This window comes from Capsicum annuum, chromosome 10 (assembly GCF_002878395.1).
Source record: "Capsicum annuum cultivar UCD-10X-F1 chromosome 10, UCD10Xv1.1, whole genome shotgun sequence".
In the NCBI taxonomy this organism is placed as follows: Eukaryota; Viridiplantae; Streptophyta; class Magnoliopsida; order Solanales; family Solanaceae; genus Capsicum; species Capsicum annuum.
In genome coordinates, this window is record NC_061120.1 from 12,114,813 (window position 1) to 12,131,587 (window position 16,775).

The window sequence follows — 16,775 nt, forward strand, 5'->3', positions numbered from 1 at the left end:
AGTACTAGTACAGTTTCAGTTACAATTATTATGTATTCATACATGTATTGTCACGTTCATGTTTGTCAGTATTGTTTATACATATGAACCCCATTCATTCAGCCTACTTCACTTACATACCAGTACATTCAAAGTACTGACACATACTTTTCTCGTGCTATGGTGTCTTATACCATAGGTTTGGATGGATGGGATCCAGAGCTCCCTTAGCAATTTCAGAGTCAGCCAGCAATAGTAATTAATAGTGAGTCCTCATCCTTCGAGGACAATTATGTTATTATTCATATCACTATTTCATTTTTTAGTTTATTTCAGTAGACAGAGTTAGTTGGGAACATGTCCCCTAAACTCCTTATTCAATTCAGTTTAGAGGTTTTCAGACTACAGCATGTCAGATAATTATTTCAGATTTATGTTTGTATTGTTATACCATTTTTAGATATTATTTTATCAGATGTTTATTCAAATTTGAACCTTATGGCCTTACAATATTATGTTTTCGCATATTTTACTCTATGCTCAGGTACAGATATAAGTCATAGGTTAGCTTGTGGTCCTTTGGGGTCATAGGCACTATGTAGCATTTCGATTCAGAAAATCAGAGTGTTACAATTCTATAGCTCCTAATCCACAGACTAGGATGTTGTTAGCTTTTTCAGTTTTCTTTAATGACACTAGATCATCAGTAGTAAATTCACTCCTTACTTTCTAGACTGGTTCACCATCAACCAACTTCGTTGGAATAGTAGGACCATCAGTGATCCTATCCCATAATTCATAGTCTTCAGCTTGGATGAATATCTCCATCCTGGCCTTCCACCAGATAAAGTAAGAAACATCAAATAGTGGAGGTCTAGAGCCCAGTAGGAGGTGTCATTCTGATCTTTACTTAGGTGATAGCCTTATTTAAGACAACCTCGCTTTGATACCACTTGTTAGAGTGTGTGCCCTACCAATTTTAATATTATACTCTACTGGTTGCCTATCTGTGGAACAAGTAAGGTAATGTGGTTCACATAAGTAAAACTTGAACATAGTATTTTTACGTGAAAAACACCCGGCTCAAGAAAGGTGTAAAAAATTACGACCTATACCTCTACAGGATTTAACTCCAACTTCACTATTTCACTTTAGACTCATTAATCAACAAATTACAAGACTTCTTGTAAACTAGGAATTAAAACTTCTAACTCATCAACAACAACAACTACAAAATTTGTAACTCCTCAAGAACAACAACAATTGTTGTTGTTGTTGTTGAGGAGTTAGAAGTTTTAATTCCTAGTTTACTAGAAGTCTTGTAATTTGTTGATTGCTGAGGCTAAAACTTCTAGCTCCTATTTCTACAAAAACACAAATCTTTCCAAGATAAGTGTTCCTAAGTCTTTGAGTTCCCTAACTTGAAGACACAACTCCTAACTCAGTTTATACTTCACTGAGACTCGAATAAAAACTTGTTACAACTCAAAGAACCTATCTATTACAAAGTCTATGACTTACTAAGTAAGGGACCAGGTTCTTTTAAAAGTAAGTGAACTGTTTTGTTGATTGTTGACTATCTTTTCAGTGCATGAGTGAAACACTTGAATGTCATTTTTTGTATTTAAGCCAACTCCTGATTGAGTCCTTTAGTTGATGTACTCTTCTATCTTCAATAGGACTCCCAGGTAGTTTCACTCTTTATTGCTGTCGTTTCTCTCCCCTTGACTAAATAGGAATCTTCTCCTTTATCCCCTAGTCTTGTAGAACTCCTTGATCAACTCAACTTCTAGATACTATATTTATCTTCTCCTCAATCATAGCATTTGAAACAATTATGAGCTTCCTTGCTTATCCACTTTTGTCTTAATGCATTGTTAGCCTTGGATTACTTCAATATGTAAGAACCAGTAACTTCTCTTTCATCACTTGTATGGAACAGCTTGCACAACATGTTTCATTCACATTTCCATCATCAAAACATCACATTCCCTAACAAGTTGAGTAGTGTCTAATTACAAGACTTATGTTTAGAAAACTTTTGCCTTACAAGGAATATCTTGTGCCTTGTGAATTATTTAGGAATATATTATGCCTCTTTAGGGGTTCAGAAACTAAACTTATGCCTCTATCTGCGAAAGTTTTTAGAAAGTGTAAGACATAACTTTGCACGTATTTCACATTAGACATAAATTTGCGTGTATTTCATGTATATCTGGTATTTCACATTAGCTGATTTTCCATTAATATATATATGTGAAGTCATCCAGTGGATTTCTATTAATACCTTGCCATTGTAGCAGCCTACCTCAAATGTACTAAGAGACAGGGTTGTTTTGACGAGAAATTTTAACTTTTTGAAAGGAGTCACCACTTAATTTTGAAAAGGAATTAAGAAACCTTTATAAAACACTTTAAACGATTCAAAATAGACAAATCGTTTAAATTTAAAGATTCTGAGTAAGAGGTTTCTATTAATGTTTTAGGAAGGTGTTAGACACCTAAAACGTCTGCTAACTTGTAGTTATTCGGGCTGCTGGAAAACGTCTTTTGACTAACTTCAAAAAAAGCTATTTTTCAGAAAGAAAATAATTTTAGGAATATTTTGGTGTTTATGCAAAACCTGATTTTTAGCGACTTAACTAAGGATTTTACTAGGTTCGCAAAACACACATAAAACAAGTAAGCAAATAGAAAAAGAGGAAAGGGGAGAAGTAATGATTTAGGCTTTTAAGCCCAAACCGTCGACCCTGTCCTAATCTAGTTGGGTTTTTGACCCATTTTCACCTGTCCTAATCTAGGTTTTGAGTCTTTTGGCTCGAATCCGCTCCAACTGTATTAAATACAACTTTTAATTCTTGGCCCGAATGAATAAATAAAAAATAATAATAAAAAAATAAAATAAACAAATAGATAAATAAAAACAACGATAGGTAAATAAATAAAATGACAAATGAGACTTTTAAAGCCTTATGTCGACTTCGATGACTTGACCAATCTTTCCTCTTTCCACGATGATTTTCTCTCCCCCAAGATAGCCGAATCGAAGGGATAGGTCACATTGACCCATTATGAAATGGACATGGGAGGAGCCCATTTTGAACCCGGCGTTTTACACGTTCAGCAAGAAGAAAAGGAGAAAGATTAGAATCTATTCAGCCAATAAATACTTCTTTAACAACTAATCTTATAGACTAAATACACAAATTTACCAAAATAAATCACTCAAGCTTAATAATAAGTCAGAAAATTAAAATTCCTACTCATCCAAACAAACAAACATCTGACACATATCCTAAATCTAAAGTTTAAATAATGAATCACCATCCTCAACAAATGTCGTTCTAGATTAGTAGCTATTTTGATAAACAACTCTAGATTGGTAACTATTTTAATAAACAATTGCGCTAATCAAAATTAGTTGCACTAATTCCTTAAGCTTAGTAATATTAGCGTTTGTCAACTTGTTATAATAAACATGGATGGCTAGTAAACTATGCTTAATTGCTTGTTTTAAAAATTAGGCACAGAAGAAATTAGAAGGATGCCTGTCAATTAAACTCAGCGTGTCATCGGATTAGGCCATTTAACGTGAGGATTGGCTTATTAACTCCCCAATACTTTAACATTAAAAGACAATCATATGACTAAGCTAGTAGCATATATTATATTCATCACTGCTATAGAAACATGTCTCAACTTTTGAGATTCGCGATCAAATGACCACAATAGTGAATTTACAAGAAACAATTCAACTCACAAAAAAATGAATTGAGAATGATAAAATATTTCATGAAAGTGCTTTGACACAAAACAGAAGTTACACAAACACTTAACAACTTCTCATCCTAAGATAACCAAAAATTGGAGAAGAAAACAAACCCAATCTTTAAGCAATGCAACAATGTATTCTCATTTCCTATCGGAACCCAATAACCCAAAAGATAGCAAATTCACAATTATACGAAGAAAATAAAGGAATATTTGGGAAAAACAAAATCTCAAAACAAGGAAATAGAGAAGTGGAGAAGCAAGAATATAATATAGCAGAACAAAGGAACCACAACAAAAAATTCCTTTTTGTATTTGCAAGCAATGAAGCAGGTGATTTCAATTATTTTGCTAAAACTCAACAACAACAACAACAACAGAAGAAAAATCTCAACAATATTACAATTTTGACAGAATCAAGAGAGAAATTAGTAAAGATGACAACTTTGAAATAAAAAACTTCAACAATATGGCAATTTTGACAGAATCAGGAGAGCAAACATAACGACTTTAAAAGAAAACTAAAATTTGTTTTCAAGCGGTATAACCAGAATTTTCAATTCACTATCAACCCAGTAAACAAAATGGTAACAAATTTACAATTCTAAACTTTTCTTAAAAAAAGGGTTAACAATCTTGCAACAAAATCCAAAATGAGCAAAAACAGACAACAATCCCATACCCAAAATCTTATGGCCTTTGAGACTTTCTACAGCTAATAAGTCCAGCAACTATGATTATTATGATAACGAAACTAAAAGAAAAACGATAATAAACTAGAAAGGTACGGTGTGTTTACCTCCTTTAGCGCAGCAAAATAGGACTCGAACTCGACGAGTTTCCTCGCCACCACCGAAAGCTAAAACTTTTAAAGAAAAAGAAAAATTTCAATCGAAATCTCTCAAAATTTCTTAAGGATTTCAAGATTTTTTCTGCTCGGGGGTTCTTTTTTCCTTTCCCTAACCAAAAATTTTTCCCCACCAACCTAGCTTTTTTTAAGAAAATTTTCCGAACCCCCTTTGCCTCTAAAATTTTGAAAAGAGAGCCCAAAATTTTCGACCTCTTTCTCCCCAAATTCGAACACAAAAGACAAAAAATCCCCCGATACAGTAACCCAAGGGGTCTTTAAATAGGAGGCGAATCAGGGGTCGTTTAGGGACTTCAAAGAAAAGATCCCTTTGAATTTTGAATTAGAAAATCCCCCTCTTTAAATGACAGACTTAGTCCAAATACCTATTTTAAATTTATTTTTGCTTCATGAGACATTGAAAAATCAATATACAAACCAATATTCTAATATTTGAGTGTTAGATATTAAGAAAATATATAAACATTAAATGTCATTGAAATTTTGAACTAATCTACTTAGAATGTTTAAATATTAAAAAACATAGCATTAAACAAACAGAAAAAAACATCCATAATAAAATGGCTTAGACGAAATCAAAACATTATTAATATTTTTTCTTGAGATAAGCATCCAGTACCCCCTCCCTCACCTGAATTACAATGGAAGTTTCTACGACACACTCCAACTTCATATGGGTCCTATTACCCCCTGAACTCATTTTTAGCGTATTTTTGTCACCCTTTTGACGTGATACCTTTATTTCATAAAATAGGGCCTACTTCAAAGGTGCCATGACAACTAAAAAAGTTGATAAAAGGTGTCACGTCATCTAAAAAGGTTAAAAAAATGTGCTAAAAGAGTATGTCGTAGCAAATATGGTCATAGTTCAGGGTGTACTAGATACTTTACTCTTCTTTCTTTTTATTCATGCTATGAAAAAAATCTCTTATTGTTCATCTCATGCTCAATTAGTCCTTAATGTTCTATTTTAAAAGAACAATTTATCATGAATCCGGTCTGTTGACAGAGAATAAGTAGCTAATTTTGAACCCTTATTTAAGCCATAATCTTTCTTTATAAAATTTTATAACTTAAGCCATTTTGAAAATAACTTTCGAAATAAACAATTGAACTTTTTCCTTATCAAGCCAACATTAATGATCGTTAATCATTACTAAAATATATTTTGAAAATATGAACCTCGGAACATTCTACAATTTATAGTTACAGAACGGACGAAATTAAAATCTATTATTTTGAATACATCTATAGACACATAAATTGTATTAGATTAAATTCATACAAATTTTAATCAACTTCATTCTTATTTGAATTAAATATATTTTGACTAGACAATTAAATAAGTCAATTTATAAGATTTAAGTCCAAAGTTCAGTTTATTTTAATGTCCATATTCATGCCATATGTCAGCAGAACTTGGCATCCTAGTCAAATTCAAAACTAACAGAATTATGTGACGTATTCAAATGAGGTGGTAATTTTCCATCAAAAATAACCAATCAAAAGAATGTGTTCAAAATAATATGTTTTCGTCAGTTCAAGCAACCTTATCATATAACATTCATCATAAGCTTGATGACTCACATGAACCAATCATAGGCAAGATTTAAGGTTTGATATTTAATCTAGAGTTTTACTATATATTGTAAAATGGATTTTCTAAATATGTCTTCAAAAACTTTTCAAATTTTTGAACGAATTGCCCCTATTTTGGATTGATATTTATTTTCCATGGGTGTTAGCCTATGGTTCGGTTGTGAGTGTGGGCTCTGGATCCCAATGTTGGTGAAACTTCTTGGGTGCACCATTGAAGACCCTTTAAATGGATCGTGTATCTTTGAAGGGGCTGCCAGAGCTTTTTCATATGTCAAATGAGTGAAACGGCAGGAATTGTAAATTTTTTGCAATATTTTGTGTGTGTTAGCTTATGGCTCGGTGGGTAGGTGTATTCTCCGTAGCCCATTTTGATGCAACTTCTTGGACACACTCTTGATTACTTTTAAATATATCGTGTATTTTAGGAGGGGCTGACAGAGCTTTTTTCTAGGTTAAATGAGTGAAACGGCAGGAATTACGATATTTTTATAATTTTCCATGGGTGTTTGCCAATGGCTCAGTGGGTAGGTACGGGCTCCGAAGCCTATTTATGATGAAACTTCTTGGGCACACCCTGGACGACTTTTTAAATGAATCGTGTATCTTTTGAGGGGATGGCTTTGCTTTTTCCTTGGTCAAATGAGCTAATTGGTAGGGATTATAGATTTTTTTGTGATTTTTCATGGGTGTTAGCATATGGTTCGGTGGGTGGGTGCGGGATCCAATGCTCATTTTGGGTGAAACTCTCTGGTGTGCTTATGATGACCCTTTAAATGGACTATATATCTTTGGAGGGGCTAGCAGATCTTTTTCCTTTGTCAAATATGCGGATTGACTAGAATTACATTTTTTTTTTACTATCCATGAGTGTTAGCCTATGGCTCAATGGGTGGGAGCAGGCTTCAAAGCTCTTTTTGGATGAAACTTTTTGGCATGCCCTTGGCGATCCTTGAAATGTATCTTGTATCATTGGAGGAGTTGGAGGAGCTTTTTCCTAGGTCAAATGAGCGAAATAGAAAGAATTGCAAATCTTTTGCCATTTTCCATAGATGTTAGCCTATGGATCGATGGGTGGGTGTGGGCTACGAAGCCCTTTTAGCGAAACTTCTTGGGTGTACCTCCGATGACCCTGTAAATAAATCTTGTATCTTTTGGTAAGCAAGCTTTTTGGTGGTTCTTTGTTTCTTTGTCACTTTAGTGTTGTCTTGAAAGTAGTCCCAAGACAAACACAAGACTTTGTCTCTCTCTTCTCTTTTCAAAATCAAACAACTCCTTTTGTTGAATACTACTTCAATAAAAATATGAACAACAACAAGAACAATATGAACAAAACCTCTTAGCCGTCCACCCTTCAATAACACTTTGACAAGAGCTCAAATCTTGGACTTTAGACTCAAGGGGTGTTAGTGAACAACAACCTAACACAAGAAACTACTAAGACAACAAAAACACGCCTAAATCTAGACACAAATCTCAGTCAAAACAACAACAAGACACAATTTCGGCCAAGACAACAAGAATGGACAGATTTGCTTCTTTTTAGAATTTTCAATTTTTCAACACTTTTTTTTTTCGACTTAGATATCCCAAGGTTGGTAGTGTAGGAACACAAACAGCCTTAGCTCTGATACCAAATGATACCAAACAGTATCTAAATGTACACAAAACAACCCACAATCTTCGTAAAATAGTCCACACGACAAGACACCAACCGGAAACAACAAACGCAAACTCAAACGAAAAAGAAGATAGGTAACTTGACACAAAGAGAACACGCAATGTAGAAACTAAAGAGTATATTAAAATTTAAAACCTCTACAAAATACGTTGACAAGCACCAAGTTCTTACGGTGACCGCCAAGGGAATCAACTCACTTCAAGATCCACCGTTTTCAAGCAAAGAATAATATTGGATTTTCCAAGCCCTAAGCTACAATGGCTAGTCCAAGCCCTAACTAAGAACTACACTAAGATGGTCTACTCTCAAGGAAGAGCATTTTCAATGTCTCATATTTTCATCATTCAACAAATAATGAGAGAAGACCTAAAAAGTCCTACTTATAGTATATTACAGAAAAAGACAAAAAGACCACGTTGCCCTTAATGAGAGGGGCTGCCATGGTGTGTAAATACACCATGTGCGACGTACAAAATACCCTTAATGAAGAGGCTGCCAAGGTGTGTTGGACATGAATGAATGGTGCCTCTTCAATGCTATCAAAATCGAGGATGGTTTATACTTCAAGGCTTGTGGTTCTTGGGTTAACAACAATGTAAGCATCCAAGCAACCTTCCACACGCAGGATTGCTTTACATCATGCTCAAAAGGGGCCTTCCTTAAATATCCTTGTGCTCTCAGGGTGACCAAGTCTTGAGCCTTTAGGTGTTGGCCTCCAAAGATGTCATCAAAAGCTAAGGCGACCATTTGACTTGTAGCATTTCCTATGTCAAATGAGAAAAACAGTAGGAATTGTGGATATTTTTTAATTTTCTGTGGGTGTTAGCCTATGACTCAATTGAGGGGTGCGGGCTTCGGAGCTTATTTTGGTCAAAACTTCTTGCGCACACCCTAGACGGTCCTTTAAATGGATAGTGTGTCTTTGGTGGGGTTGGAAGATTTTTTTCCTAGGTCAAATGAATGAATCGACAGGGATTGTGAATTCATTACGATTTTTCGTGGGTGGGTATAGGCTTGGTACCCTGTTTTGATCGAAACTTCTTGTGCACACCACTGAGGACCCTTTAAATGGATCACATATCTTTGGAGGGGCTGACAGAGCTTATTCTAGGTCAAATGAGTGGTACAATAGAAATTGCAAATTTTTTTAAATTTTTCATTGGTGTTAGCATATGGCTTGGTGGGTAGGTGTAGGCTCTGAAGCCCGTTTTGGGTGAAACTTCTTGGGTATGTCTCTGAAGACTTTTTAAATGTTATATTTTCTTAAAATGTCATGAATATCTGCTTTATAGGCAAGAATTAGGACGCCTGTCTTATAGGCATGATTTATTAAGTGGAGCCAAAAATTCAAGACTACTCCTTATGAAGGTCATTTTTGTAAAACTCTGTCCATTTTGACCAATTTTGACTTAGCAGGAAGTTCAAGAAAATAAATAAAATTTTTAAATCTTGTGGTAATAAATTAAAGTTATGCCAAATCTATCAAAATTTCCTTTAATCTTGTGGTCGTAAACATGTCACGTGGAAAGTTGGAATTAACGTGTTGTCAAAAAGGAAAAGAGTCATTCTTTTTTAAACGGAGGGAGTGCCTTTTTTTGTGGAAAATAAAATATCAAGACCAAACCATTTTAGGACCATTTCAAAACTTAACTCGGTTAACAAATTATACCATCTTTAGCATGATAGTTGTCTAGTGTAACCGATATCAAGACTAGAAGCTATGTTTATGTTTTCCTTTTACATATTTTTTTAGTGTAAATAATATACAAGGTTGGGATTCATGACTATCTTATTCTTTGATTTTAATGGTATATGTTTTTTCTTCGATTATCGTATTATTCATTGTTGCTACTGTTCTCTTCTTCATTATTTTTCAGCATTGTTTTCTTCACTACTACATTTCCTTTCCAAACTTGATTTTTTTATGTTTCACTTAAACCGAGGATCTATCGCAAACAACCTCTTTACTTTCATGAGGTAAAGATGAGGCTACGTACACGCCAGCTTCCCAAGCCACATCGTCAAGAAATATTTCCAATAGAGGTCAAGAATCTGGATTATACTTTAGTCTCCCTGACATCAACTGGAAGTTTGTTTTGGCAATTTGCTTTGTCACTAGAATTACTAACTTCAGAGAAAACATTTTAAGTTGTTTCTTAATTATGAATGCTTCATAAATTAAAGCAAAAATGATGAAAAATATACCTAAAGCTTCGAAGATAGAAAGTTTTTTCTTTACTATCAATCTCTGTGATATGAGTTACATTATTTACGTTATCAAAGTATACAAGATATTCCTTCACAAATGAAGTTAAGATAGAGAAGGTTTATATTCAGGCAACAGGGCAAGAATAGCACTCTATTGAACTCAAGGGAGTGACATAAAGTTCAATGAACTCAGGTGAATTATGAAAACTTAGGTTCAAATCGCTCTATGTTTAGAAACACATTTCTGTAGCAAATAAAAGTAAACACATTTCTGCATGCTCTACTATGACCAAGAATCTTTTAGATATATCCAAATTTAAACACAACAAGGAGTAATTGCATAAAGAGAAAGTCTAGAAGAAAATTGCAAATAAAATAAAAATGGAAAACATTATCCTCCGCACCAAACGAACCTTGATTGGCAAATTTTTGCTCTAAGTTGGAGTTCATAAATTTCACATTTCTTGGCCCTCATATGTAGGTTAAGGCACCTTGGAACTAAGGTCGCCTTTGTGACTGGAGGACCGAAATTCAGCAAATTGAGAGGTGGAGTTGAAGATGGAGCCTTAGGCTCAGGCTTTTCCGCGTACGGACTGAAGCATCTCAAATGTAATGACCCTTCATGTCATTTTCTATATTTATTCTTATTTTCGCCGTTTGAGACTCTCCATAGCTGCCCAAGTCATTTATGACTTTCTGGGACCAATGGTTCGGCTACCGGGCTGTTCATTTAATTTTTAGAGTTAATTCTCTGTTTTGAATTCTTTCGTTGGTTCCAAATGGCAAACATCAGTAAAACAATCTTGGAAGCAAATTTTGAATGTCCCAGCAGATCCAAAATATTGATTTTAGTCTCGGTATACCTTTGGTTCGGGGTTCCCATGTACCCAAGCTCATTTCGACCTATTAGTCGAAAAGTTGGAAAATCAATACTATAGGTGTGGGCCCCACTTTTTGCCGAAACAATATAGGAGGAAATTTTTTATAATTCCAATGGATTTGAAATATGGTTTACACTTAAATTATACTATTGGATCATATATTTGGGGTTCCGAATGAGTTCCGAGGGTCTAAAACAAGTTTTTGGCTGGATAACGCATCTCTTCGCCAAGGAGTCTATTAATAGACCCCAATGTCACGAATTTGGGTATTTTTTCTTCATCTTTGAGACCTTAAAACCCTAAATCACTATGATAAGTGGGTGTCTATGGAGCTTGGTAAACATCTTTGATCATGATTATCATCCGGATTAAGGTAAGATTTCATCACTTTATTGGTGAATTTTTTAATTCTTCACCCAAAACCCCAATTTAGCTCAGGGCTTGATTTAGCCCCAAATTTGGTTTGTTTGCATCCATTAATTGAGAGTTATGATTCTTTGGTGATGTATGAGCATTGGGTTGACCTCGGAAACACGATTTTCGTATGTGGGACCCGCTTGAGATTTTTGCTGTCATTTTTACATCCGAAGCACAAAAGTGTAATATGGGTATTATTAGAATTGTATTGATGAGTAGATTATGTTTTTTATAGCATGATGACATTTTAGGGATTACGAAGTGAAGATGAGCATGTGGTGCATCAAGTGAGGTTTTGCAGTTCGGCCTTGAGGTAGACTTCTACCTACTCTTCTTCAAAGATGATGTGAGTTATGTATGGCATGTGAATATTAATTTTAGGCTTGATTAACAAATTAGCATTGAATATTGATGTTTGGGGAATTGGACTCGTAAGGTAGTACATTTAAGACCCTTTTAGAATCCTATTGCCTTCTCCCTAGATTGAATTAGTTTGTAGTACGGAAATGTTACCATGCTAAGTTTAGGATGTGGTCCAAGTTTTGGAATCATGGTTAGTATGATTGACCTTAGTTGGGCTAATATAGTGATCTTGAAACCGTATCTATGGGTAGAATGGACATAATTGCCCATGTTTCTAGACAAATTTCTTATTTTTGGATTGGTTATGGCATACTTGACATCTAGAAGTTGAACTCGACATCTTAGCCTAGTTTTGGACGTAGTTTGCCGAAATATGGAGATTGAGGATTAGAAGTGGGATCATCCAGCCCACTTAGGTCAAGCCTTATTTATGAGATTTACTTGGTGTATTGATAAATTGTGATAATTTTCACCGGATTATGGTTAATGGACTATAGAGATGTTAATTTCTCTTAGATGTGATATTGGCCCTTTAGAGATGTTATTTTCTCTTAGTTATGATATTTGACCCATAGAGATGCATTTTTCCCTTAATTGTGATATTTGGCCCATAGAGATCATTTTCTCTTATTTATGATATTTGGCTCATAGTGATGCATTTTTTTTCTTAATTATGATATTTGGTCCATAGAGATGCATTTTCCTCTTAGTTATGATATTTGGTCTATGGAGATGACTTTTTTCTTAGTTATAATTATTGGTCATGACGTATTATCTATAGATATGAGATGTCTAATGGAGGTGATAGGCTTATTGATATTATGCCTCGAAGATGTGAGATGCCATTTATATGTGAGATGATTATAGATATGCTATGGCTTATAAATATGTTGTCGATATGGGCCTAAGGCTGTAATTATGATGTTGTGATTATTTTGGAAATATTATTAGGCCAAGGGCCATGTTATGAATATTTAATCGGATATCCGAGAAGTGTTTATCATTGTAAAGTATACAATTAATTAAAGTTCATGGATTCAAATACATGTTTTATAAACACATCTCTCCGATATGGGATGGAGGAAGATACCATATGTTGTTTGCGACTTATTTGATTGGATACTGGTGATGACATGCATAGATTTCGTACTTTCATTGTTATTGTATCGGTAACTTATGTGATTGTAGATGAAATAAGATTTATGACTGTTCTGCTTAATTAAGGGTTAGTTAATGAGTTTTTCTCAGTTGAAATATGGTAGCTATCGATGTTTTATACGTGGCTGATGATGATGTCGGATTTATCTTAGGTGCAGATTAGTGATATGATGACTAAGTTTATAATGTCGATTAGTTGTCCAAATGAGGAGTTGTGTATTAACGAAGCTAGATATTAAGTGTTGTTGGTAATAATAGGTGTCTAGTTAATAATGATGAATAGTTGCTAATTGGTTGATCTGTAAGGATAAGGATATGATGATCTAGACTACTCTTTGAGATCACCTCATGTTTACATGTATGTATATATGTATCTAGCTTTATGAAGCTATGGTACTATCGTATATCCCTTCCTTTATTTGTGCATATTTTATATTCATTTCTTGACCTTGTATATTGCTATATAACTTTCTTTCACTCTTCATTCTTATACTAGACTAGGATATACGGTATAGTATCGACGCCTGATAAATGTGGCCGGAATAGGATATTTCACCTTAATACTTCCTTAGTCTTGTTATGTTAGACTCTTTTACTTGAACAGGATAGTTGTCCCTTATTATTCTCATTGACTTGTTATATAAGCTCTGGACTCTTGGGTGTAGATTTCATTCTGTTTATATGTTGTATATATCTGTTTTATCTTTGGAGCTCAATTGGCAGTTGCCTACTGAGTATCATTTGTTTGGTACTTATACGACACTCCTGTAGCCTGCAGATTATAGTACGGGTTATCATCGTTGATTGTGCATCGTGCGAAGCAACCATGGTTCAGAGACTTAGAGTGAACTCTTGACGTTTGGAGTATTACTCACCTCTCTCCTTGTATTAGACTAGTCTCTATATTGAATGGAGAGATAAGTTGTATCAGTGTAATTCTCTTGATAGACCACTTTTGTACTCTTAAATATATTTAGAAGAAGCTCTTTTACTGATTCCATTAGGTTTTGGAATTCTATTATGTTTTGATATTTATGTCATTTATTTTGTATTCTTTTCCTTATATTGTTGAGTAGTCTATTACTAGTCATTCCGGACTACGGGTTGGCTTGCCTACTGGTGGGTTATGGTAGGCGCCATTATGATCTGATAAATCTGGTTGTGACACAAAGCCACCCTGTAATGAATATCATTAGAAAGTACACGATATGTACTCAAACATCAGAGCAAGAATAACCAACGATTTTGTCCAGTGACAACATGCACATAAACTTTACAACAAGAACAGCTCAATGCTTTGGCCTAGTGATAAAGAGCAGCATGTTCTATGCAAGTTACACACATTAGTCCATTCAAAAGGAAAAGGAAAAAATATCAACCCATGAATGGAGGCTGTCAAAATAGCACTTGTATCGGAGTTACAACCCAGAGATTTCTTGCAAAGACACCACTAAAAAACACTAGCATCTGGACTAGTCAGTCCACTGACAAATTAAGAAAACTTGTTATGCCACTTTCTGACCACATAAATAACCCCGATAACAAGGTGATGTCAAAATTACCCTGCATAGAAGAATAACATCATTATAAATGAGAAATTCCACAACTATCCAAATAAGTTCAGTAATCAAAGTAATCCAAAGCAATAGCCTTTTTGCATAAGCTTCCTGACATACCTCAGCACAAAGGCAACTGAAAGGGTTAATGCCTTTGAGCTAAAACTCATATCGACCTCATGTGTCATAGTGCCACCAGCGGTCGTAGACTATCGGAGGATGACTTTACATAAGATTCCAACTCCAGATAGAATACAAACTGCAGATCGTTCTTGCTCTAAGAAAGTCATTATCTTAGATATGATGTCTAGCGGTGAAGGTAACAGGTTCACATTATTTAGTCAAGTAAACCAAAAATTCAAAAGAAGTTAGCTTTAAACAAGAAATTTAATAAAGGGTAAGATATAAATATTGTGTATTAGTTACATAATCTATTCTGTTTCAAGAAATGGATCTATGAGCCCCACAATTTTCAATACATAATCTTTTCTGTTTCAAGAAATGGATCTATGAGCCCCACAATTTTCAAGAAGACTCATACAACTAACAACATATGTAGAATTAAGAAAATACAACTAAAGACAGATAAAGAAGTTTCTGTAATGCAGTATTTGAAGACAATAAATAAAAACTGACTCAATAGGTGGATTGGTGTTTTTTTCAAAAGAAAAAATTCATCGCCAAAATCTATTTCCACATCCCACTTTACGTTTAACCTAGCACCTCAACCATCAAGATTCAAAGCCATCAACTCAACCATCAAGTTGCTAAGACAACTCTTGCAACATCTAATCAAAAAGCTGAAAAGAACATCCTCCAAGAAATTAATTAGAATGTTTGAGAAGAAAAATAGGACAGATTTCCTAAAACATAAGGAGGTGAAGGAAAAATAAATGTGCAACTAAAAAGATAAGTTAAAATGGAAGGACCATGTTCTAACCTAAGCAAATAAAAGGAAAAAGAATAATTATGAACCGAAGGAACAAATAAATGAAACAATAACTTCTTCCTTTTTCTCTTTTAAGAAATTTGAAACTCGAGCCTAAGCAAATTGTATAAAATAAAATATGCAAACTAGTGCATTTGTAAAAACCTAGGTTAATAAGAGTAACCTGTCCAATATCCACATGAATTATGCGATTCATAGATCCACATCCTACTGTGCCTGCCAACCATCAAGAAACCCAGTATTAAACTAAGAAAGTTGTGGAAAAAAAAGCCAATCCTAAAATTTAGTCCTATGAACAGATAGTGTAAATCTCAGGTTTGACTAAACATAAATGTCGATAAAAATGGGAATTAGCAACATAATAAATAAGGTTCTAACAACATAGTTAAAGTTTCTAATCCTTTAAGCTACAGTATATAAGTTATGTGCTTTATGTTACCAATGTACAACACCGAACAACAAAAATATACATAGTGTAATCCCACAAGTGAGATATGTGAAGAATAGAGTGTTGATAGATCTTACCCCTAGTTGTGATGTAAAGAGTTTTATTTCGGACAAGCCCAAGTTTTTTTCAATATTGATGTATATAAGCAAAATTCATTATGCTAGATGCATAAATGAAGCAATAAACAAAACATATATAAACATATATATACCTGATGCTTCTAGCTGTTGTTACTTCTTTTCGGAGCCTGAGGTCATCCCACTAATCTTTTTAGAGGGATTTTTTGAAGAAGTAGCACCTATAACACCAGTGTTATCATCAACAACAGATTTTCTTAGACGACCCCTCTTTTTTCTGAGATGGCTCAGCAATACCAGTGTTACCGTTAACGACAGATTTCCTTGGACGACCTCTCTTATTTTGAGAAGGTTCAGCAGTAACTCTGCAACAATAGCAAGTAGTCCATCTATTTTTTTATTTTGCCTAGAAAAAGAAAATGTAAGGTTCGGTTATTGGAAAATATTGTTTGGGGTAGACATGTCATTGATGGGTTCTTTCTGGTGGGGTTAGGGCAGCCGTTATTCCATGGTCATTTATGGGTACATGTTGTTATTGATTTGGTGGAGTTGTTCCGTGGTAAATTGGAGGTTGTTGGTGCTAGAGTAGGGTAGAGTCTCGAGAATCCATATGATAGAAAGTTGTTTTCATTGCTATCTTTAAAAATTTTCAAATCTTTGCACAAATTACCTTGATTTTCGGGTGATACTCAATTTTTGCATCTGTTTTTTGTTAATAAAAAAAATTTTCACTAAATATTTTTCAAATTTTAAAAATTGTTCCAAATGGACATTCAAGGGAAATTTCACTTCCACATATGAAACTCCAACTTTATGGTTTCAT

The 16,775-nt window shown here is 34.3% G+C and overlaps 1 long non-coding RNA gene across 2 annotated transcripts; it reads right to left on the reverse strand.

The window, feature by feature from the left end:
- Window positions 1-14,165: 14,165 nt before the first annotated feature.
- LOC124887955 lies at window positions 14,166-16,550 on the reverse strand. 2 transcript variants are annotated; one of them, XR_007045598.1, is made up of 3 exons: window positions 16,087-16,550; window positions 15,591-15,643; window positions 14,166-14,485 (listed from the first exon to the last, which is right to left on the reverse strand). It is a non-coding gene; the product is annotated as an uncharacterized LOC124887955 (long non-coding RNA). The 2 variants fall into 2 exon arrangements; XR_007045597.1 differs by having other exon boundaries at window positions 14,599-15,643.
- Window positions 16,551-16,775: the final 225 nt, after the last annotated feature.